General features: G+C 36.7%; 1 long non-coding RNA gene across 5 annotated transcripts in view; it reads left to right on the forward strand.

Annotated features, from left to right (window-relative positions):
- Positions 1-19,698, forward strand: part of LOC109450257 (uncharacterized) — a 641,742-nt gene that overhangs the window by 126,440 nt on the left and 495,604 nt on the right. Inside the window, exons 1-2 of one of the 5 annotated variants that reach the window (XR_012494923.1) lie at positions 17,783-17,921; positions 18,172-18,240. This is a non-coding gene — a long non-coding RNA (uncharacterized LOC109450257). Of the gene's footprint in view, positions 1-17,782; positions 17,922-18,022; positions 18,038-18,171; positions 18,241-19,698 lie in introns of those variants that run through there. The other 4 variants (XR_012494925.1, XR_012494927.1, XR_012494924.1 and 1 more) reach the window with 4 other exon arrangements.

The following is a 19,698-nucleotide window of genomic DNA, read 5'->3' on the forward strand; positions in this document are numbered from 1 at the left end:
AGGGTCAGTGTGAACAGCTCTGAGTTAAAAATTCCGAGGGGACCCAGTCATAGGAGAACTCCCACACTTTTGTGACTTTTACCATTAGGTACTCAGAGTTAATGTTGGGAATAAAATCCCTTGCTTCTTCTAGCGGAGTGGTGGGGGGAAGGAACCATTTTGAAATACACAAAAGAATTCTGTTCTTTTTAACAAAATCTGTACTCAGGAGTTACTATCTAATCAGAGCCTAACTTTCTGGGGTTTTAATTAGAGCCTAATCTACCTGGAGGAAGGGAAATATACAACTTCAGCATCTTCCAGCCATTCCATCTCACTTAAGGTGGGGTGGGGGGCTGAGAAGCACAGGTGAAATTTACAGTCCAGGGGAACAGGCTCAAAAAAACCCTGAGACCTAATCATAGGTCTAAAGGGTGCTTCTCTTCCCCTACAACTTATCACTACATTACTAAAGGCCCACTTAGCACAGTTCCTTTCACCCAGTTTATCACATCTACCTTTCAGCAAAAACTTACAAGGCATACTAAATGGCAAAAAACATAGTTTGAAGAGATAGAACAAGTATCACAGCACGAGTCAAATATTTTGGAAATTATGGGAGGAATTTTGGGATTATCAGGCCAGGAATTAAAGAAAAAACTGATTAATATGCTAACAGCTTTAATGGAAAAAGTAGACAATATTTAGGAACTAATGGATAATGTAAGCACAGAGGGAAATTCTAAGAAAGAATCAAAAAGAAATGCTGGAGATCTAAAATACTGCAACAGAGATGAAGAATGCTCTGTTGAAGTTCATTAGTAGACTGGATATGGCTGAGGAAAAATCTGTGAGCTTGAGAATATGACAATATGATCTTTCATAACTGAAAGGCAAAGAGAAAAAAAAAGAGTGAAAAAAACAGAACAGAATCTCCAAGAATTGTGGGACAACTGCAAACATGTAACATATGCGTATGTATAATGGAAATACCAGAAGGAGAAGAAAGAAAGAAACAGAAGCAATATTTGAAGCAATGATGACTGAGAATTTCCCAAAATGAATGTCAGACACCAAACCATAGCTTCAGGAAACTCAGAGACCAACAAAGCAAAACAAAACACAAACAAAAATACCTACACCTCGGCATATGTTTAAACTATAGAAAATCAAAGATAAAGAATCCAGAAGGAAAAAAAATCTTACTTATAGAGGAACAAAGATAAGAATTACATCTGACTTTTCCTCAGAAACCATGCAAGCAAGAAGAGAGTGGAGTGAATATTTAAATTGTTGAGAGAAAAAATTACCAACCCAGAATTTTGTACCCTACAAAATTATCCTTCAAAAGTGAAGGAAAAATAGACTTTCTAAGACAAAAAAAAAAAAAAAAAAAAAAAAATTGAGGGAATTTGTCACCAGTAGTCCTGCCTTGCAAGAAATGTTAAAAGAAGTTCTTCAGAGCAAAGGAAAATGATAGTTCAGAAACTTGGATCTACATCAAGAGCTTCAGAGACAGAATAAGTAAAGGTAAAATGAAAACTTTTATTTTTCTTATTCTTAATTGATTTAACAGATAACAATTTTTTCAAAATAATAATAGTGACAATGTATTTGATACATATGCTTAAGTATATATATGCCATTTGATAGGTAGTGCTAAGTATTCTTAATTCCTTCCTGCTGTCCCTTGTATCACTGCTGTCATTCATTTGACTTATATACTTATGAATGCTTATATATAAGTGAAATGAATGACAGCAGTGTTACAAGGGATATATGTATATATATATGCATTTGCATATATATATATATGCATTTTGTGTATATATAATAGATACATCTATATATGCATATATATAAAACCAATTTTTTTGCCAATAAATTAGATAATATAAATTAAATGGACAAATTCCTTGAAAGAAACAAATTACAAAAGCTGACTAATGAAGAAAAAAATGTTTGTAGTGATGGTTGTATATTTCTATAAATTTACTAAAAATTATTGAATTTACACTTAAAACTTCAGGGTTTTGTTAAGGATGCCTCAGTAATGCTGTTAAAAAACATTGCTGAGGACTTGAAGCCTGTAACGCAACTTCTTCAAGTTCCTAGAACCTCTTAGATCTGAAAATAACATGGGTATGTCACAAAAGCAGGGAAGAAGTTGTAATTTTGCTCTCTGAAAATAAAATCAAGTCAGAGTAAATGGGCAAAAGCTGGAGAAGTACACACTGATCATCATTACTAATTGGCTGTTTAGTTTCAATATGTTGCTGGGCAAAGAACATATTAATAGTCTTGTGCAGTTGTCTTAAAAAACCCGCACTTTTGTTGATAAGGCTTGCTTGTGCTGGGTGTGTGTGCTTGGAGTGGGGAGTAATTGTGGACTTGGGAAAGATGGGACACAAATTCACCATCACCTGGATCGGAAACAGCTAAAACAAGTGTCGTGTTTTGTTGTTGTTGTTGTTGTTGTTTTTTAATAGACTTCATTTTTAGAGCAGTTTTAGGTTCACAGCAAAATTGAGCAGCAAGTACAGAGCGTTCCCATGTTCTCTTTGTCCCCATACATGCAGCTTCCCTCACTATCAATATCCCTCACCACATGGCACATTTGTTATAATCAATGAACCTACATTGACACATCATTATCACCCAAAGTCCCTAGTTTACAGTACGGTCCATGGTTGATGTACATTCTATAGGTTTTGACAAATGACATGTATCCACCATTGTAGTATTATACAGAATAGTTTCACTGCCCTATAAGTCCTCTGTGTGTCACCTATTCATTCCTCCCTCTCCCCAACCCCTTGTCCTTTTACTGTTTCCATAGTTTTACCTTTTTCAAAGGTCATATAATTGGAATCATACAGTCTGTAGCCTTTTTAGATTGGATTCTTTCACCTATTAATATGCATTTAAAGTTTCTCTATGTCTTTTCATGGCTTGATAGCTCATTTCTTTTTAGTGATGAATAATATTCCATTTTATGGATGTGCCACAGTTTATTCTTCCACTCACCTACTGAAAGACATCTTGGTTATTTCTGGGCAATTATGAGTAAAGCTGCTGTGAACATCTGTATACAGGTTTAATTATTTACTGATCTAAATTTTCTACTCATTTGGATGAATACCAAGGAGCACAATTGTTGGCTTGTGTGAACAAGTAAGTATCTTTTTAACCAAGGACAGTATGTTACCATTACTTCAGAAAAGATATATGGATTTAGTAGGGAAGGCTGCTTGGTAAACTTATAAGATTTAGTTTTAACATACGTGCAGATAAGAAACAAGCTTAACTCAGAGAACAGCCTATAAAAAAGTATGTATCATTTCATGGATTTTGATTGTTTGTGGTTTTATCAACTCCAGCCGTCAGAATTTTTTTAAATTGAAATGTTATAAACTTTCTTTTAAAAAAATAAAAAATAAAAGTAGCATTATGTGCCCACTTAGAAAAGGAAAGTTAAAAGTGAAGGCCTTGCCTATTTCTAAGTATTAGCAGTGTGTGTATCCTCTCTGGCATTTTAATGCAGAAACAAAGGTATGTGTATACTGTAATGCCTCTTTCTCTTTTTATTTAATGTATCTTGCACAACCTCTCACATCAGTCCATAAGCTTCACTTCATTTCATAATACTTAACAACAGCCACATGAGTGCAAAAAGATGAGCTGAAGTCAGAAATTGTTAAGAGTGGACTTATTTTTTGTTTTCTGAATTGCCTATTGTCTATGTCTCCTGCTGGAACAGAAACTCCACGAGGAGAGGAGCTTTCTTTATTTTGCCTAATGCTTTACCTCCAGCACCTAAAACGGTGATAACCACAGCATCTAACACTTACTGTGCATTTCATACATCTTCCCTCATTAAATGCTTAAAATGACTTTGTGAAGTGGATACTATCAGTATTCCCATTTCACAGATTAGGAGACTAAGACAGAGAGGTTGGGTAACTTGGTCCAAACCACACACTAGTGTGTGTGGTTTAAGCCCAAGCAGCCTGATTGGACCCACACTTTTAACTTCTGGGCTAGACTGTTAGCTAATGGGTGCAAGGTCAAGAAGAGACATGCCTGGATCCAATGAAGAAAAGTCCATGTCATCTTGAGATGCTGAATTTCTGGCTAGATGCAGGAGACAGCTATTGGTCGTTTCCCTTGTGAGAGGAGTGAGTGCTTATCTTTTCTGTGTGTATATAGGCATGCATGTGAGGTAGTTGCATTATATAGGTGTGTGTGGACTGGCACAGAGTGCAGCTGGACTTCTGTGGTTTTTATCGCCCAGCACACCTTCCTCTCTTCTTTGGTAGTAGCCTCCGCTGTATTTGAAGATTCCTGCTTTCCCCTCCAATCAAAGCAAGCCATCCCTCCTACTTATGTGGGCCTATCAGAGCATTTCTCTGGAATTCTTAACACTAGGGTAAAACAGAAGCCATCTTTCTTCTCCTGCATAAGTGTGTTTGGATTGGCACTTGAATGTAGAATTCTGTAAAGACAGCCAAGAATTTTTCACGATTGAGTGAACCCATGTTATAGAATAAAATTAGATTCCATTCACAATAGAATTAAATTAAGCAAAACTTTTATGTGTTAAACTACAATAATTATGATGGGTTTAATTTCCAATTATCTTCTCATTAAAGCCTTAGGAAAAACACTTAATCAAGTACGGTTTGTCTTCTGGTCCAGGAGGGATTCCTTTTCTTGCACTAAACTCTGCTGTTCTTCTGTAGATTCCATAGTGTTCTTGTGCCTCACTAGTCTATGCTAGGGCTAGCTACTTCCTGTCACCAGAGCACTTTGTACCTGTAGTAGGCTGACATACACCTCACCTCCCAAGAAAAGATATCAGGTCTTAATCTCTGGAACCTGTAACTATTACCTATTTGGAAAAAGAGTCTTTGCACATGTGGTTAAGTTAAGGATCTTGAGATGGGGAAATTGTCCAGGTTTATCCAGGTGGACTCTAAATGTCATCACCTTATAAAGATAAGAGGGGGGCAGAGGGAGATTTTACACACACAGAGGACAAGGTGATGTGAGAACAGAACAGAGAGAGATTTCAAGAGGCTCTCGCCTTGAAGATTGGAGTCATGGGGCCAAAAGTCAAGAAATGCTGGCAGTTAGAAGAAGCTGGAAGAGACGAGGAATGGCTTCTCCGCTGAACTCTCTGGAGGGAATGCAACTATGTGCACACCTTGTTTTCAATCCAGTGATGCTGATTTCAGACTTCTGGGCTCCAGAATGGATGGGCATAAATTTCTATTGTTTGAAGCCATAAACTGTGGTAATTTGTGATTGCAGCCACGGGAAACTAGTACAGTACTTTTTCCTGATGCTTCCTATTTATCCCCAACTTTTTGAATTCAGAATCTTTATCAGTAGTAATGACCAAGGTGGCTTTCATTTTCTGCAAAAATGTTTTGCAATATGTTAGCTGCCTGCTCTGTATATGGACTTACACAGTAGTGCAAGTCTTTCCTTCTTTCTCACCTTCTCTCTCTTTCTCTCTCTTTTATCCAAGTATTTTTTATTCTGGCTATATAACCTTTTGGCCTATATCTGTGCTAGCTGTCCTTCTGGGATGTATTAGGAGAGTCTTATTGTCATCCTTCTGGTAAAAAAAAAACAACAAAAAAAACTTTATTATTGGGTGCCAAATCCCCAGTGAGAAGAAATGTGAACATCCCCAATGGCTGCAAAAGCCTGGCAGTTACTGTTTTATCATTTTATAATCAATACCACATAAAGTAGACTTTTTTGGGGGGCTGTTTTAGAACATTTTTTATATGCTTAGAAATGTCAAAAGGAAATTCAGAGAGCTTTACTTCACATGGATATTTTATTGAGCGAGAAACAAACTGTGAACAGGGAGACTTAGGACAGGGAAACATCAAATGGAAAGTTGTTAGAACTTGCTTTCAGTAATCAGAACTCCATTTATAAAGCATGAGCAAGTAAGCACGTTGTTTTTCTCTTGTGATTGGTTACTAGAAACATACTCCTTTTCATTACATAAACGTACTTATTTGTAGCTGGTTAGCGAGGAAGCTGTAAGGTTATGCTGGAAGGACATGAAAAAAGCTTAAATTTTTCTTAAGGTCAGAGTCAGCGTTTCAGGTAAAGTAGGATAGTTTAAGATTTGGTTATGTGACTATGAGGTTTGGTCTAGTGGTATATTCAAACAGTGGCCTCTATGCTGGTTTTTCTTTAACAGAAATAAATGTGGGCCTCTAGGATCAAAGTACCTGGGATTACATCTCAGCTCTTACACTTGTTCATTGTGTGACTTTTTGTGAACTGCTTACTCTCACCTCTTCAAGCCTTGGAATTTCTCATCTGTAAGTGGAGATAGCAGTAGGTTGTTGTAGGGATTAAAGAGCTGGTACATGCAAAGCACTTAAAACAGTGTCTGGCACATAGAAGGGACTTGATGAGTGCTGTTTGTATCATCATTAACATCATCAAAATCATGGTCATGGTCTAGTGAGAGGGTGGTGCTGTCTCACCTGTATTGCTGTCAGAGCGGAGACAGTTTCCATTTCTTAACCTTACCTTCTCTTTAACCTGGCTCTCCTGCTGTAAGTGGCAGACCCAAGGCAGGACTTACCTTTCTGTTCACACTTGACCAGGAGAAATTTGGTAAAAGGCTTTCAGTTTGAGGTAGGTCTCATTTTTATGAGTTACTGTTGTCTGTTAGAAGCAATAATTTGGTTGAATTAAAATAATATTTGAATTTCCCAGTTTCATTTTCTAGTATAAAGGTTCTGACAAAATTTTCATATTATATATATATATATATATATATATATATATATATATACATACACATACACATAAGTGCAAGTTTTCAGTCACCTTTGAAATCAAGAAATGACTATGGTTTTGTTATATTCATTCATTCTCTCTCTATATATATATCCAGAGGGTATCCCCAAAATTGTATACACATTTTAAGAAAGAAAAAAAACTGTATTAAAATTGTTATACTCAGTATATCCTGATAACAAAAGATGAATACAAGTCATGTGTATACATTTTTTGGCACCCCCGGTAGTCATTGAACTTCTGGGCGCCCAGCCCCTTGTGTTAAGTCCGGTGGGTATTGCAGTGAATGAGACAGACCTGGTTCCTCCCCCATGGAGTTTACAAGCCAGTGAAGACAGACTAAAAAAAAGCTAATAGAATAAGAGTGAATTGAGACAGGTACTATGAAGGCCACAAACAAGGTTCTGAAATCGAGGTAGAGAACAGCAAGGTTGCCTGGGGCAGGATGGGTGCTGGGGTAGCCGGAGAAGACTTCCTGAGGTTGGACATGGAGTAGAAATTGGTAGGATAAGCATGAGTCTGACCTAAGAAGAGCTGCAGAGAGAACATCCTAGGTAGAGACTGTAGTATACATTTATGTGTTGTAAGAAGACAAAGAATACGAGGGCGTCAGGGGAGCAGGCACGGGAAGAGGCTATAGGAGATGGTTTTGTAGGGTGTGCAGGTGCTAGACCTTGCAGGGAAGGATGAGTCTTGGGAAGGAGTTTGGATTTTGTCCTAAATGCAGTGGGAAGCCTTTGAAGAGTTTTAAGCAGTAGAGTTTTAGGAGGGTTATTTTTATGGCTATGAGAGGACTGAGGAGGGAGGCAGGTAGTGATGGAAGGAGGAGGGGAATGAGAGCGGTCAGCTGGATGACCATTGCATCAGTTCAGGCAGAGATGATGTATGGATTAGAGCCCCAGCAGCCCGCAGGAGACAGTTTAGCCATGTATTTCGAAGGGAAAATCAGAAAGACTTATTGATTGATTGGATCTGGGGTCTGAGGGCAAGGGAGGGATCAGTAATCATGTCAGTGTTTTAAAGCATAATAATAAAAGAAATGTAACTCATGACATCACCAGTCATGGATCCCTCTTGTTAGCAAACACTTTTTATCTAGGATGAATGCAGGTAGGTTAGTATATGCAGCTATATTGTATAGCTATCTGTGTTTCCAAATCAATTTGATTTGCTTTAATACCGAAGTTGTTTAATTACTTAAACAGCTCTGCCTTGATTAGTGCCATTAATAGTAATTAATGTAATAGAAGTGTTTTAACTTTTGATTAGAACCATTAAATTTTGCTAAATCAGACTGATTGCATATTTGACTGAAATGGTTTGTTATGTAACATTTTAAGAAAATCTGTTTTGTACTTTGAAACTCACAGAGCATCTGAAACAAACTCAGAAGATACTGCCAAGAAATGATCCCATAGGATCTACCTTGATGGTTGATAAGTTGGTTTTAATTAGCATAGCAAGTATTGGTAATTTAATGTTTCTATAATTGTTGAAATTTTTATTCTCTAGTAGATTAAAGCACATCCATTTCAGTTTTATTTACCTTGTTTCCTTGACAAGATCCTTTTTAAAATAGATAATGCAAATATTATTTTATGTTCAAATTACTCCAACTTGTTATTACTAGAGTACCAGTAACAGAGCTTTACATTTTTATAACATCTTAGTCAAAATTTAAATGTGTTCAAAATATCCAACATTAAAGTCCACTTAAGCATTGAAGTCGAGCAGAACTGCAAAGCGTCTGTGACCTTGCTTAGTGTCCTGTGTCATTATTGATAGTAGACATTCCTTACTTAGCATCCATCCGTGAAATTGTGGCAGGCTAACCTACCCTGCAAACAGGCCCTTCACAGTTCTTGACAGACATCTGGCTAAACTATGAAACAATACTCACGTACTCATCTTCCTTTATAACCTTTGTCCCAAATGGTAGTTCAGCCTTGGTCTGAACATTAAAGTGTTAGCCCTGAATGAGTGCATTCCATTTCTGGACTGTGTGAAATTAGGAACTTTCTTAAGTTGGTATGGAATTTCACTCGGTAGCTTTTCCTCATTAATTTTGGTATGGCTGACGGAGCTCCACAGGGCAAGTCTATTGCCCTTCTCCCCCAGCGTCCTCCCCATCGAGACTGTGCGTCACAGTCCACGTCTGTGTCTGTGTATCTGTATCGATGCTTTTAGAGTCCTCTGGGAACTCCTCTCGTCCAGATTAAATGTCTCTACTTCCTTCAGCAGCGCCTCAGCTTGAATAGTTTTGACCCCTTTTCTCAAGACATTGTATTTTGTCTGTCTTCCCTATGTGGCGTTAAATTAAATTAAATGGGAAGCAAAAAAAAAAGAAAAAGAACTTTTCCTGAAAGGTGTTTTAGTTGACTTTCTCTAGTTGCTAAAGCCTTGTTCCTCATGCTGATAAGCCACAGGGGAAATGGTTGTGCATTTTCAGCCATCCTCTGCTGGACACACATCGTTGCCTTTAGTAAATCTGGGGGCTATCACTATTTGTAGTTCTGCCATCTCAGGTGCATTAGGTTCGTGACTCTGCCATTCTTAGTATTCAAAATTCTGTCTCTACTCTCAGTTTGGGGATCTGACCTTACAGGAATGAGGCCATTTCTCTTCCTCAACCATGGAATGTCCAGCCTTTATGCTTTCCCTCCTGAAACACCCTAGCATGCTGGCTACAGGCTGGCGTGGGGGTGGCCAACCCCATCTGGCTCTTTGCTTTTTCACCAGAAGAGACTCTTAACTCCCCCTCAGGCCAGGACAAGTCCAGAATTGAAGGACATAAAGGCTTAGCCAGTAATTCCTTTACTTCACAAATAATTATGTAGTACCTACTCTCCCAAATCTCTGTCAGGTACTAATTTGGGTGCTTGTATATATAGTAACCAAAGTAGACAGCATTTCTGCCTTCGTGAGGCTTATATTCTGATGGGGGAGACAGATGCTAAATAATAAACATAATATATAAGTAAAGATTATGTAATCGTTAAAAGTGATATGTGCTACAGAGAAAAGGAATACATTAAGATAACTCCTGTGGGGGAAACAGAGAGTCCCATTTTTACTCCCAAGTTAAAATAAGAAATTAGATTTTTCAATAGGTTATTCCATCATATTAAAAGTCCCAGTAAAGTGCCCAGATACAATCATAACTGCTGTTGCTGAGAGCCTTCTGTGTAGCAGATATGTGGTAGATACTGTCATATCGAGTTCTTATACCAATGAAAACATTACAGAGCACTTACTGTGTTCTGTAACGTGTTAAGCACTTTATGCAACATTATCTCTCCTATCTTACCACTCAGAGAGTTAAATATAATATCCCCATATTTCAGAGGAGAAAGTTGAAACTTTATGAGGTTGTACAACACTTAGGTAAGTTGTACAGAGTGACATATAAAGCGAACAAAGTAGGATTCAACACTGCAGTCAGTCTCGCTGAAGCCCATAGCCGCCCTTGGTCCCTGGACTACCTCCCCAAAATTGGAGCCTGTCCCTCTTTTCCCCCCCTTCAACACCCAGCATCTTCTTTTTTTCAGTAATGGGGGGATATATTATTTCATTAATGGTTTCATTTATTCATTCATTCAACAAACATTAGTTTGCTAGTATTTTTTTTTTTTTTGATGGAGAAGTTACAGCCCCCCCCCCCCCCCCACCTCATGGTCTCTTAGGAGACACACCAACAACAACATTTTTCAATTCATCAAACACAGCAAAAAAAAAAAACTCTTCTCTCTGACTCTCAACTTTAAGAAAGAGATTTGTGGGGGGGGGAGTCCCAGAGGAGAGTTCCCAGGCTCTCGTCCTCACGTCGAAAGGTGCTGCTGGGGGTAATAGATGGCCATCAGCTGTGACTAGTTGGCCATCAGCTGTGACTAGTTGGCCATCAGCTGTAACCAGTTAGCCATTAGCAGCCATATATATACCCATGCTATTTTTGTGGTGGTTGGTGGGTTTGGCAGCAGAGCAGATGATGGGTTGCGGCTCCCAAGTGGGGTTAGCCAGGGCAGATGATGGATTACGGATCGATCGTGTCCTGCCTCCTGTGTGTCGCTCAGCAGCAAGCAAGGGCAGCAGGGGGGTGCAGCCCTCGTTGGGGTAATGGCAGATGTTTGCTTTTGTGTCTGTGCCAGCACCAATATAGGGGTATGATATATGACTCTATGTGTTATTTTTTTATTTTTTGTCATTTTGGTTCCCCCATACCCTGTGTTCTTGTGTGACCAGGGAGTGGGACCATGACATTTGCATGACACATTTTTTTACTTTTAGCTTTATTGATTGTTACCTATAGCAAGAAATGCATTTTAGGCCATTACACACACAACTTACACACAATTTTCACAAAAAAAAAAATTAAAACAAAAAAAAAATGAAAAACTGCTCATGCCTGAATTCTACATCTGCCTCTGCCTTTTTGTTTTCTTCTTATTCTTCTCTTGAAATAAAACTTCTGATCTTGACAGATTGTAAGAAGATGTGACAGAAAGGTGCAGCCTGAAAGGCCTCCTGAGATCTTGCCTGCTGAAGTAAGAGAGTGTAAAGACAAAAGGTGGCTGGCGGGCAGGAGGTGAGGCAGGCAAGAGCTGTGAGAGAGGAGGGAGAGGAAGAGAGAAAGAGAAGTGAGGGAGAGAGGGTGAGTGTGGATGGCGGTCAAGTGGAGATGGTGGAGTGGGCAAGTGTGGGTTCTTGAGACTAGTAGACCTTATGAGACCTTAGTGATGGCCTGAACCTAGCCTGGTGGATGTTGGTTTGGCCTCATAATATGATGCAATTGGAGTGAGATCCATCCAGAGACAGAGCTAAGCTGAAATGAGATGATGCAGATTGAAAAGGTAAGCAGATGACTCCTTGTGAAAGTGAAGAAGAGGGAAAAGAACAGTGGCATGAGGAAAGGATTTGAGAGGTTGAGGTAAAGTGATGGTGGAGGTGAGAAGGGAAGATAAGGAGAGAGAGAGAAGATGGGTTTTGGGATGATTGTTCTTGCTCAAATGCAGATTGCTGTCTCTTAAAATGAAATCAACAGGAGTTTGAAAAGAAGAGGTTGGGGAGAGATTAATAATTTGTAAAATCACCTGAAGCACTAGTTGAAATGTTTCACAGATTCAACAGAATCTAAGTGGGATTTGAGATTCTGGCAATCTGATAAGATTTGAGAGAATGAGAAGGAAGATGAAGGATGGGGGTTGGATGGGAAGAAAGGAAGGGAGAAACATTGAAGAGAAGTTTTAAGAGAGAGAAAAGAAGAGAGGAAGGATTTCCAAGGATGACTGGAATGAGGCTTGAGGATTAGGGAGCAGACTTTAATGAGACAGAAGGGAGGTTTAGACAGAGATCAGATCAGAGAGAGATGTGAGAGAGAAGAGTGTTTGAGAGAAGAGTTGAGAGAGTTTAGTAGATATCATTCAGAAGATGTGGTGAGAGAGGATGTAGAGAGAGAGAGGAGAGAGAGGAGACGGGAGAACAGAGGAAGGGAGGTGGATGGGAGATTTATGAGAAGAAGAGGAGAGAGGAGAAAGGAGGGAGAGGGGAGAGAAGAGGGAGGCTTTGAAGAGAAAGGGAGAGAGAAGGAAGAGAGAGAGAGCACAGAGTTAGGGAAGAGAAAGAATTTGAGTTTATGAAGGAGAGAGAGAGAGCTGTCTGTGAGAGAGGAAATAGAGAGAGATTACTAGAGAAGCAATTAAGAAACCTTGAGAGAGAGTGTAGAGAAGAGGAGAGAAGGAGAAGGAGAGATTAGAAGAGAAGAAGAAAGATATTAAATATAATATATGAAGGCCAGAGTGAATAAAGATCGATGGAGATGGAGGCAGGGAAAAAAGGAAAGGGGAATATTTTTTTAGGGGATTGGAGCAGGAAAGGGAGGAACAGGAGTTAGGGAAGAGAGAGAGGGTGAAGGAGGTTAAGATGATTTTTTGAAGGATTTTGATAGAGAGCTATGAGGGATAACCATTTGAAATAATCCTGTTTTCATGGTTTTGTGGGATCCTGAAGTGGGTTAGGAAAATGGGTGAATTTTGGGATTATGTAATCATAAGAGTAAATAAATCCCCTGTACCTTATCCAAGGAAGTGTATGAAAGGAGGGGGTACGAATAGGAGTACAAAAGTGACAAGCACATGGTCTAAACTTTGAGTCAGTTTTTCTTTTCTCATTTAGAATAGTCTAATTATATAAGGGGAAATTACTTATACATTATATGGAACTGTGGATGTGCTTGTATCAGTCAGGAAAGTATTCTGGCAATGCTGATAATAGACTTTGATGGTATTTGGCAGGGAATAAGACAGTGATGATGGATATGGACAACATGTAATACCCTGTAAAATCAATTGATTCCAGGGGACACCGGCCTGTGAATAAAGTAAAGAGCAAATACCATACCCAAAACAAAGGTTGGTTAGTCTTGGACCATGTAGGAAAGTCTACATCACTATCACATACCCTTACCAAAGTTACATATTACTATTCTGGTTTAAACTCTTAAAATGCTTCACCTGGATACATACAAGTAACAATATTGTTGCCTTGATCCAAGGTATTGACTCTATCCCCAGTGCCCTTCCACTTGCCTAGCATAACTGTGGCCTTATTTTTCCCCCCATTTGGCTTCTCCTTCATCTGGGAAACCCATACATTGCACACAAAGGACCCCTTTCCCTCCCCCCCTCCCCCTCCCTCCCTTTCTCTCTTTCTCTCCCTCTCTCAACTCTTCTATTATTAAATTCCACATTTCCAAATCCCTTCATCTTTCAGTAGTATCTCTCAGTTCCCCTAAAACATTTCCTCAGTGTGCTCCCTTCATCAAAATCCATTTGTTTAATCCCACATTCACCAAACTCCCAGGAAACCATTACACTTGCAAACCTGAAAGTACCCATTTATTTTTATACCATTTGGCCCCCTGGGCTCCTGGGTGTTCCATTTGCTCCTCCTTCTCTCTCTCTGAAGTATTGATTATCCTAGGTGCCTCATTTCAGTCTTCCCATTCCCCTTTTCCCTTTTTCTTTTTCTCTCCATCTTTTTATCTCTTCTTCTCTTCTCTTTCATGTTCTTCTTCCCCATTCTTTCTTTTTAAAATGAAAAATATTCCATTGAATTTATATATCATTTTTTGTTCATCCATTTGTTTTTTTGTCTTCCTTTCTTTTGCTTCTGAAAAATATTCCATCATATATATTGTTTTGATTTTGTTTTTACTTTTGGAATTTTAATTCCCTTTTCCTTTGTTTTTGGGATATATTTTCCTTTTTTTTGTTCATGAACATTTGTTTACTCTACTTTTCTTTTTTTTTGCTTTTCATTTTTTTTGGTTCTATTTTTTTTCTAACAGTTTCATTTTTTATTTTTTTTTTCATCTCTTTATTTTTTCTTTGTTATGTCTAATTTTCATTTATTTTTATGTTTTCCATCCTTTGACTTTTTTTTAATATTTTGTCCCTTTTCCATGTAAACAACATCTTGTTTTTTTCCACTTTTTTCTTTTTTTTTTTCCACTTTTACCACCCTGAATTTTGTTAAAATATCTGTTCCCCCCTTCACTCACTTTTTTTTTTATTAAGGAAGGTTGTTTTGTCCTTTTGTTGTTATTTTCCACATTTTCATATTCTTTCCTTTCCTCTCTTTCATCCTGTTTTTTGGAAAGCAGTTCCAACTTTTTTTTTTTTCCATTTCTTGACCATTCCTTTTTGAGTTTCTTCTTTCTACCCTTTGTTTGGGAGATGTAATTTATTTTCCACCTTATTTATTTCTTTGTCTCTTTTTCTTGTTTATTTCCATGTTTGTTCTTTGTCCCTAACTTTTTGGACACTTTGGGTTTGTCCCTAACTTGTCCAGCACTTTTGGTTATGTAAGCTTCTTACTCTTCTCTTCCCTGAGTTGCCCTTCCCCACTCCTGAGTTCCTCACCTGTTTCCCAAAACCTTTTGTCCTAGTTGTGCTCTTCCATTCCTGTTTCTTCCTTTCCTTCCTTTGATTTTCTTGACTTTTATTTTATTTTTTGTTTTTTTTTTATATTTTTTTCTTGTGTTGCTTATATGCCTGTTTTCTCTCTATTCTTGTCTTTTTGGCTAATGCTGGATATCTATTGTTTTTATTTTGTGCCTATTATCTTCCTAATTATTTTTGTCTTAAAAATTTTGTCAACTTTTTGTAATTTTCTGTATGTTTTCTAATTCAAATATAAAGTTAATTTGCAATAAAATAAAAAAAATTTTAAAATTTTAAAAAAAAATTTAAAATTCATTGTGTATATAAATAAATATCAGTTATAATGTTTATTCATATATATTTATTATTATATATATATATTATATATATATATATATATATATATATATATATATATATATATATATATATTAAATATTTAGTTTCATATATATATATTTATATATTTATATATATATATATATATATATATATATATATATTTAACATGGTCTCATATTTAAATCTTTTTGTTTTTTTATTCTATATATTTAAATTTTTAAATTTTAAAAATTTTAAAAAAAAATTGTAATAATTTTTTTTTTTGTTTTTATTAAAATAATAAATTGTTATTTGTAAAATATATATATATATATGTATATATATATATATATATATATATATGATTATATATATTATATATATATTTATATATATATATATATATATATATATATATATATATATATATATATATATATATATATTAAATTATATATATATTTTTCAGTTTAACTCATTTAATTAAATAAATTAATATAATTATTATAGTGGGATATTATATTTTAATAAATGGTGACTTATTTAGCTATATAGCATTAAAATTAAAAAATACATTTGGTATATTTATTTTTATGCTGGAGAAAACAAGGCATTGTTTTACATAATAAAAAACTATGATAATCTGAGTGGAATAAAGGTATCATAATTTTGTAACTCTGTGTATAGAGCTGGTTAATTTGTCTGACTTACTTATTTTAAGTAAGTTGTCTGTTGGATATTTTTATATTGTTAATAGTTTCAAAGGATCCAGGGCTCCCCTAAAAACAAAGAAAGTACAATTTTATACAAATGTGGAGTCTTTTGTATATATGTCTCAGATAATACTATATCCTTGTTTTATTGATCTATACATAAATGACCTTCCTTATGTCATCACTACTATAAACGTGAGTGTGTATGAAGACTGCTTGTGCCCAAGATTTGTGGGTCATTACACCTGTCGAGAGTGTCTTTCAAAATGTAGTTTTATTTTGACAACTGCTGTGACAGGTGATATTCTTGGTATTCTCTCAAGTTTTTTAGGCAGTTGGAAGTCCTTTTATATTAATAATCTTGTATGACTCTTTGGTTTTAAAAAAACAGCACAGTAAAAATACATCCTGCTCACATGTATTTTTACTTTGCATTAGCTTTATGTAATGTACATAAAGTGTTACACTATATGTGCATTTTCAGGTTATAGTAACCTTTGGTAACTTGGGTTTTATCTCTGGAATGTAAATCCCGTACATACTACTATCCTGAAATTCAAGGAATACTAACCCTAGCTGGCAGAAATCCCAATTATATTTTTTAGAAAAGTTGAAGAAAATTTGATGGAAATATACCAGGGAAGGAAATTTTAGCAATTTCTACAAGGATTTGGACAACTGCAATTGGGAATCTAAATTATTCCTTGTGATTAGATGAAAATTAATCACTTATCCTTCACTAGTTTTTTGGATTAGTGTCATCACTTTTCTAAAAGATCTTCATTGAATCACATGTTTCATTATGCTTCATTAAGATTCTGTGTCTTTTAGTTGCAGGTACAACTTCAGTCTTTGAAATGCTTTAGATTCTAAGAAGTAAGTGTGTAAGAGGCAGGCTCGAGAGGCTGATAACATGGAGCAAATAACAAACACAGATTCTGCTGTGTAATATTTTGAAGCCTGTGTTGCTTGTGATTCTTTTTATTTTTTATTTTTAAGTGTGACTCTTGGTAGAAGCTTTGTCTTGAACACAATGACGTTGTTAATAGAGAATGAAATGTCTGAACTTGTGCTGAGGACAAAAGAAAAGTCGGAGGAAGGATTTACAGCAGACCACAGCAAACCAAATGTTGCAATTATCTGCAGCTGAAAACAAGTAGCTTTTAATGTGTCCATTTGGCCAAGGAGAGAGAGCAGAATTATAGGCCACTGCTCTTTTCCTCTTTCGCTCTCATATGCTGTCTTCTTCTCCTTTATAGAGTTTATCATCCATAATTTCAGGATGTATTTTCCTTCTTTAAGCTGTTTTATCTGTAGGCTTATGAGGTCACTCATGTGTGAATTCCTTTGTTAGTCATCTCACCTTTTGCCTTGATGATAGAAAATTGATCAGGCCTAAAGTACAAGTTCAATAGACAACCCCCTTGGTCCTTTGTCTAGGAGAATAGCTACCATTGAAGGCCATGAGCAGGTTGCTATTAATATGACAGGCTGCTCTATCTCCCACTGTAATTTATAATGAAATACCTAATCTCCATTATTTTGATCCAAGCAGGCGATCCCATGAAAAAGTCTTTTCATCCAGTTCCCAATGGCTGTTACATGAGAAATGGCAAACCAATAATTTTTGTCAAGTTTTTTAAGCCAACAGAAATGCTTTTCCACTGCTACAGTTTCAAAAGGCACAGATAAAGCTCATTCACTGAGATGAATGAAAAAGCCATCTGGGGTTTTTCTTTTTGACTTCCTTTCCTTTTCTCCATCCTTGTAATCAAATTTGAGCAAAATCAAATGGGGCTTTCTATGAAAGTACCTTTTGTTGATCTGAACGAGCTGGTAATTTACAAAATACCCTTCCTTTGTGAGGAAGGCTAAAGAAAAAAAGAATCAGTAGCTTTTAAAGCTGGGCCTTAGTGGGACTCTAAATGCAATGAAAGCAGTCTGTGTTGAGAGATTGAAATGCATTTCAAAGCCAGGCCTGACTCGGGGTACAAGGAAGAACAGACCTATGTGCATTTTGTAGGAAGAAAAATGTGAATGGAAAAGGGAGAAAGGGAGAGAAACAAGGAGAAAATCTGGATAATACACTAAAGTAACCATAGTTTTGGAGATGCATTCGTCTTATTGAAATTGTGTACGTAACCAGTGATACTGAAGTCGGATATTTGGTCAGGCAGGATGCTCAGCAATTTTAGCCTTTGCTTTAAAGTTTGGAGCTCCATGGGTCTGTGGAGAAAGTCAGCTTGTGATGTGTGTGCTGTTTTCCTCCAACTTTTCCTTTTCATCTTTGCTTGGGGATCTTGTGGGAAGTACCTCAAGAAAACCTGAAGATGCTCATTTTCAGACAACTAATACGTGCTGTTTTTCCTCTTTTTGCCTGCTAGATTCCTCGTGCCAGCGATCCTTCTTTACCCCTGTGAATTCAGAAGGCTGGCATAGAGATCTTAAAAACAGTAAGTAATGTGTACTATTTTCTTCAGTTATTGGAGGAGTTTAGAATCATATTTGCATGGCTAGAAGAAAAATAGGTTTCGAGCAGCATTTGCAATGTCTGATGTGCCTGACTGACTTTTGGTTTGATTTAACTGTTTATAGTACTATCATGATAATGAGTGTGTTTTTAACTATCGCTGTGTATTCTGTGATAACTAAGTATATTATGTGGCATATAATGTATGTGTTCTTAGCACAGTAGTTTAAGAAACAATGCAAAATGTGCAGGGAACTATCTTTGGAGGTGTTCAGTTTCCTTGCTTCACACACCATCCAATCTTCCTTACACATTTATAATTTTGATTCCTAGCAATCATGTTTTCTAAGGACCTTTCTATTTGTGCTTGAAATGAAATTGTCGTATGTGTTACATGAGCTTATTTTTTCAAAATAAATATCCAGAGAGAAGCAAGAGTTGCTTTGATATTTGGAACAATTTGGAAGGAGGTTTAAGCTGCATTTCTAATAATTTCATCAAGCATAGTAATTATAACAAAGCTTTGTTAAGAGATAGTTCCCCCTTTAGTAAAGTAAAAAGACCATTTCCACCTTCCTGAAAATAAGACAGACATGTGTTATCTGCAAACATAATACTTTAAAGCACGTGTCACAAGTATTTTTTTTTTAATATAGATACATTATTGGTGTTTCTAAGTAACTACCATGCAAGTTTTAAATATGCAAATGCTTTAGTCAAAATGAAGCAGTATGGGGCAGAATGTCTCCTAATGTCTCCATGATGGTTTGAATAGTATCTGCATTAGTGTGGGCACTGCCAAAGCAAGTGCGACCTGAGAATTCCAGGCAGGCAACCGTGAGACCTTTGTTTCTAGAGCCAAGAAACAAAACAAGATTAAATGAAGCCACGATGTATGTTGTTTAACCCTTAAAGTGATTGTCAGTGTTTTTTCTAGAGATGTTGAAATGGGGAATGGGTCCAGATAGTTTCACACAGGTGTCTGCAGGGGCCAAACCCTTTTCCTTCTAACTGTTCCTCAGAGCAAATCTAAATTCCTGGAACTTTGTGTTTAAAAAATCTATTTTCTATGCTTTCGTAGCTTTAGGTCCCTTTTCCAACTTCCTACAACAGTTATCTTTGCCTGTGGTTTTGAGCCATTTGCTGCCTCCTAATGCCTAACTGTAAAATAGCACACATGGTGCTATTTCTTAGCAGTTGGCTAAGAAAGTGGCAGTGGACCATTAAACCTCCAAGGTTGTTGTATCCATAATTTCCAGTGGTTGCTACAAAACAGGTTATTTAAACCTGAGGGGTGGGAAGGAGGGAGAAGAGTAAAATTAGTTGGTATGCATCTTGATGGAGCTAAGTGTTGTTTCTTTCTGTGAGAACAAGTTGGATGGTTGTGTTGTCTATACAAACACGATATTCTATATGATCCGTACAGGACTGTTGTGATCAT

This window comes from Rhinolophus sinicus, linkage group LG01 (assembly GCF_036562045.2).
Source record: "Rhinolophus sinicus isolate RSC01 linkage group LG01, ASM3656204v1, whole genome shotgun sequence".
Lineage (NCBI taxonomy): Eukaryota > Metazoa > Chordata > Mammalia > Chiroptera > Rhinolophidae > Rhinolophus > Rhinolophus sinicus.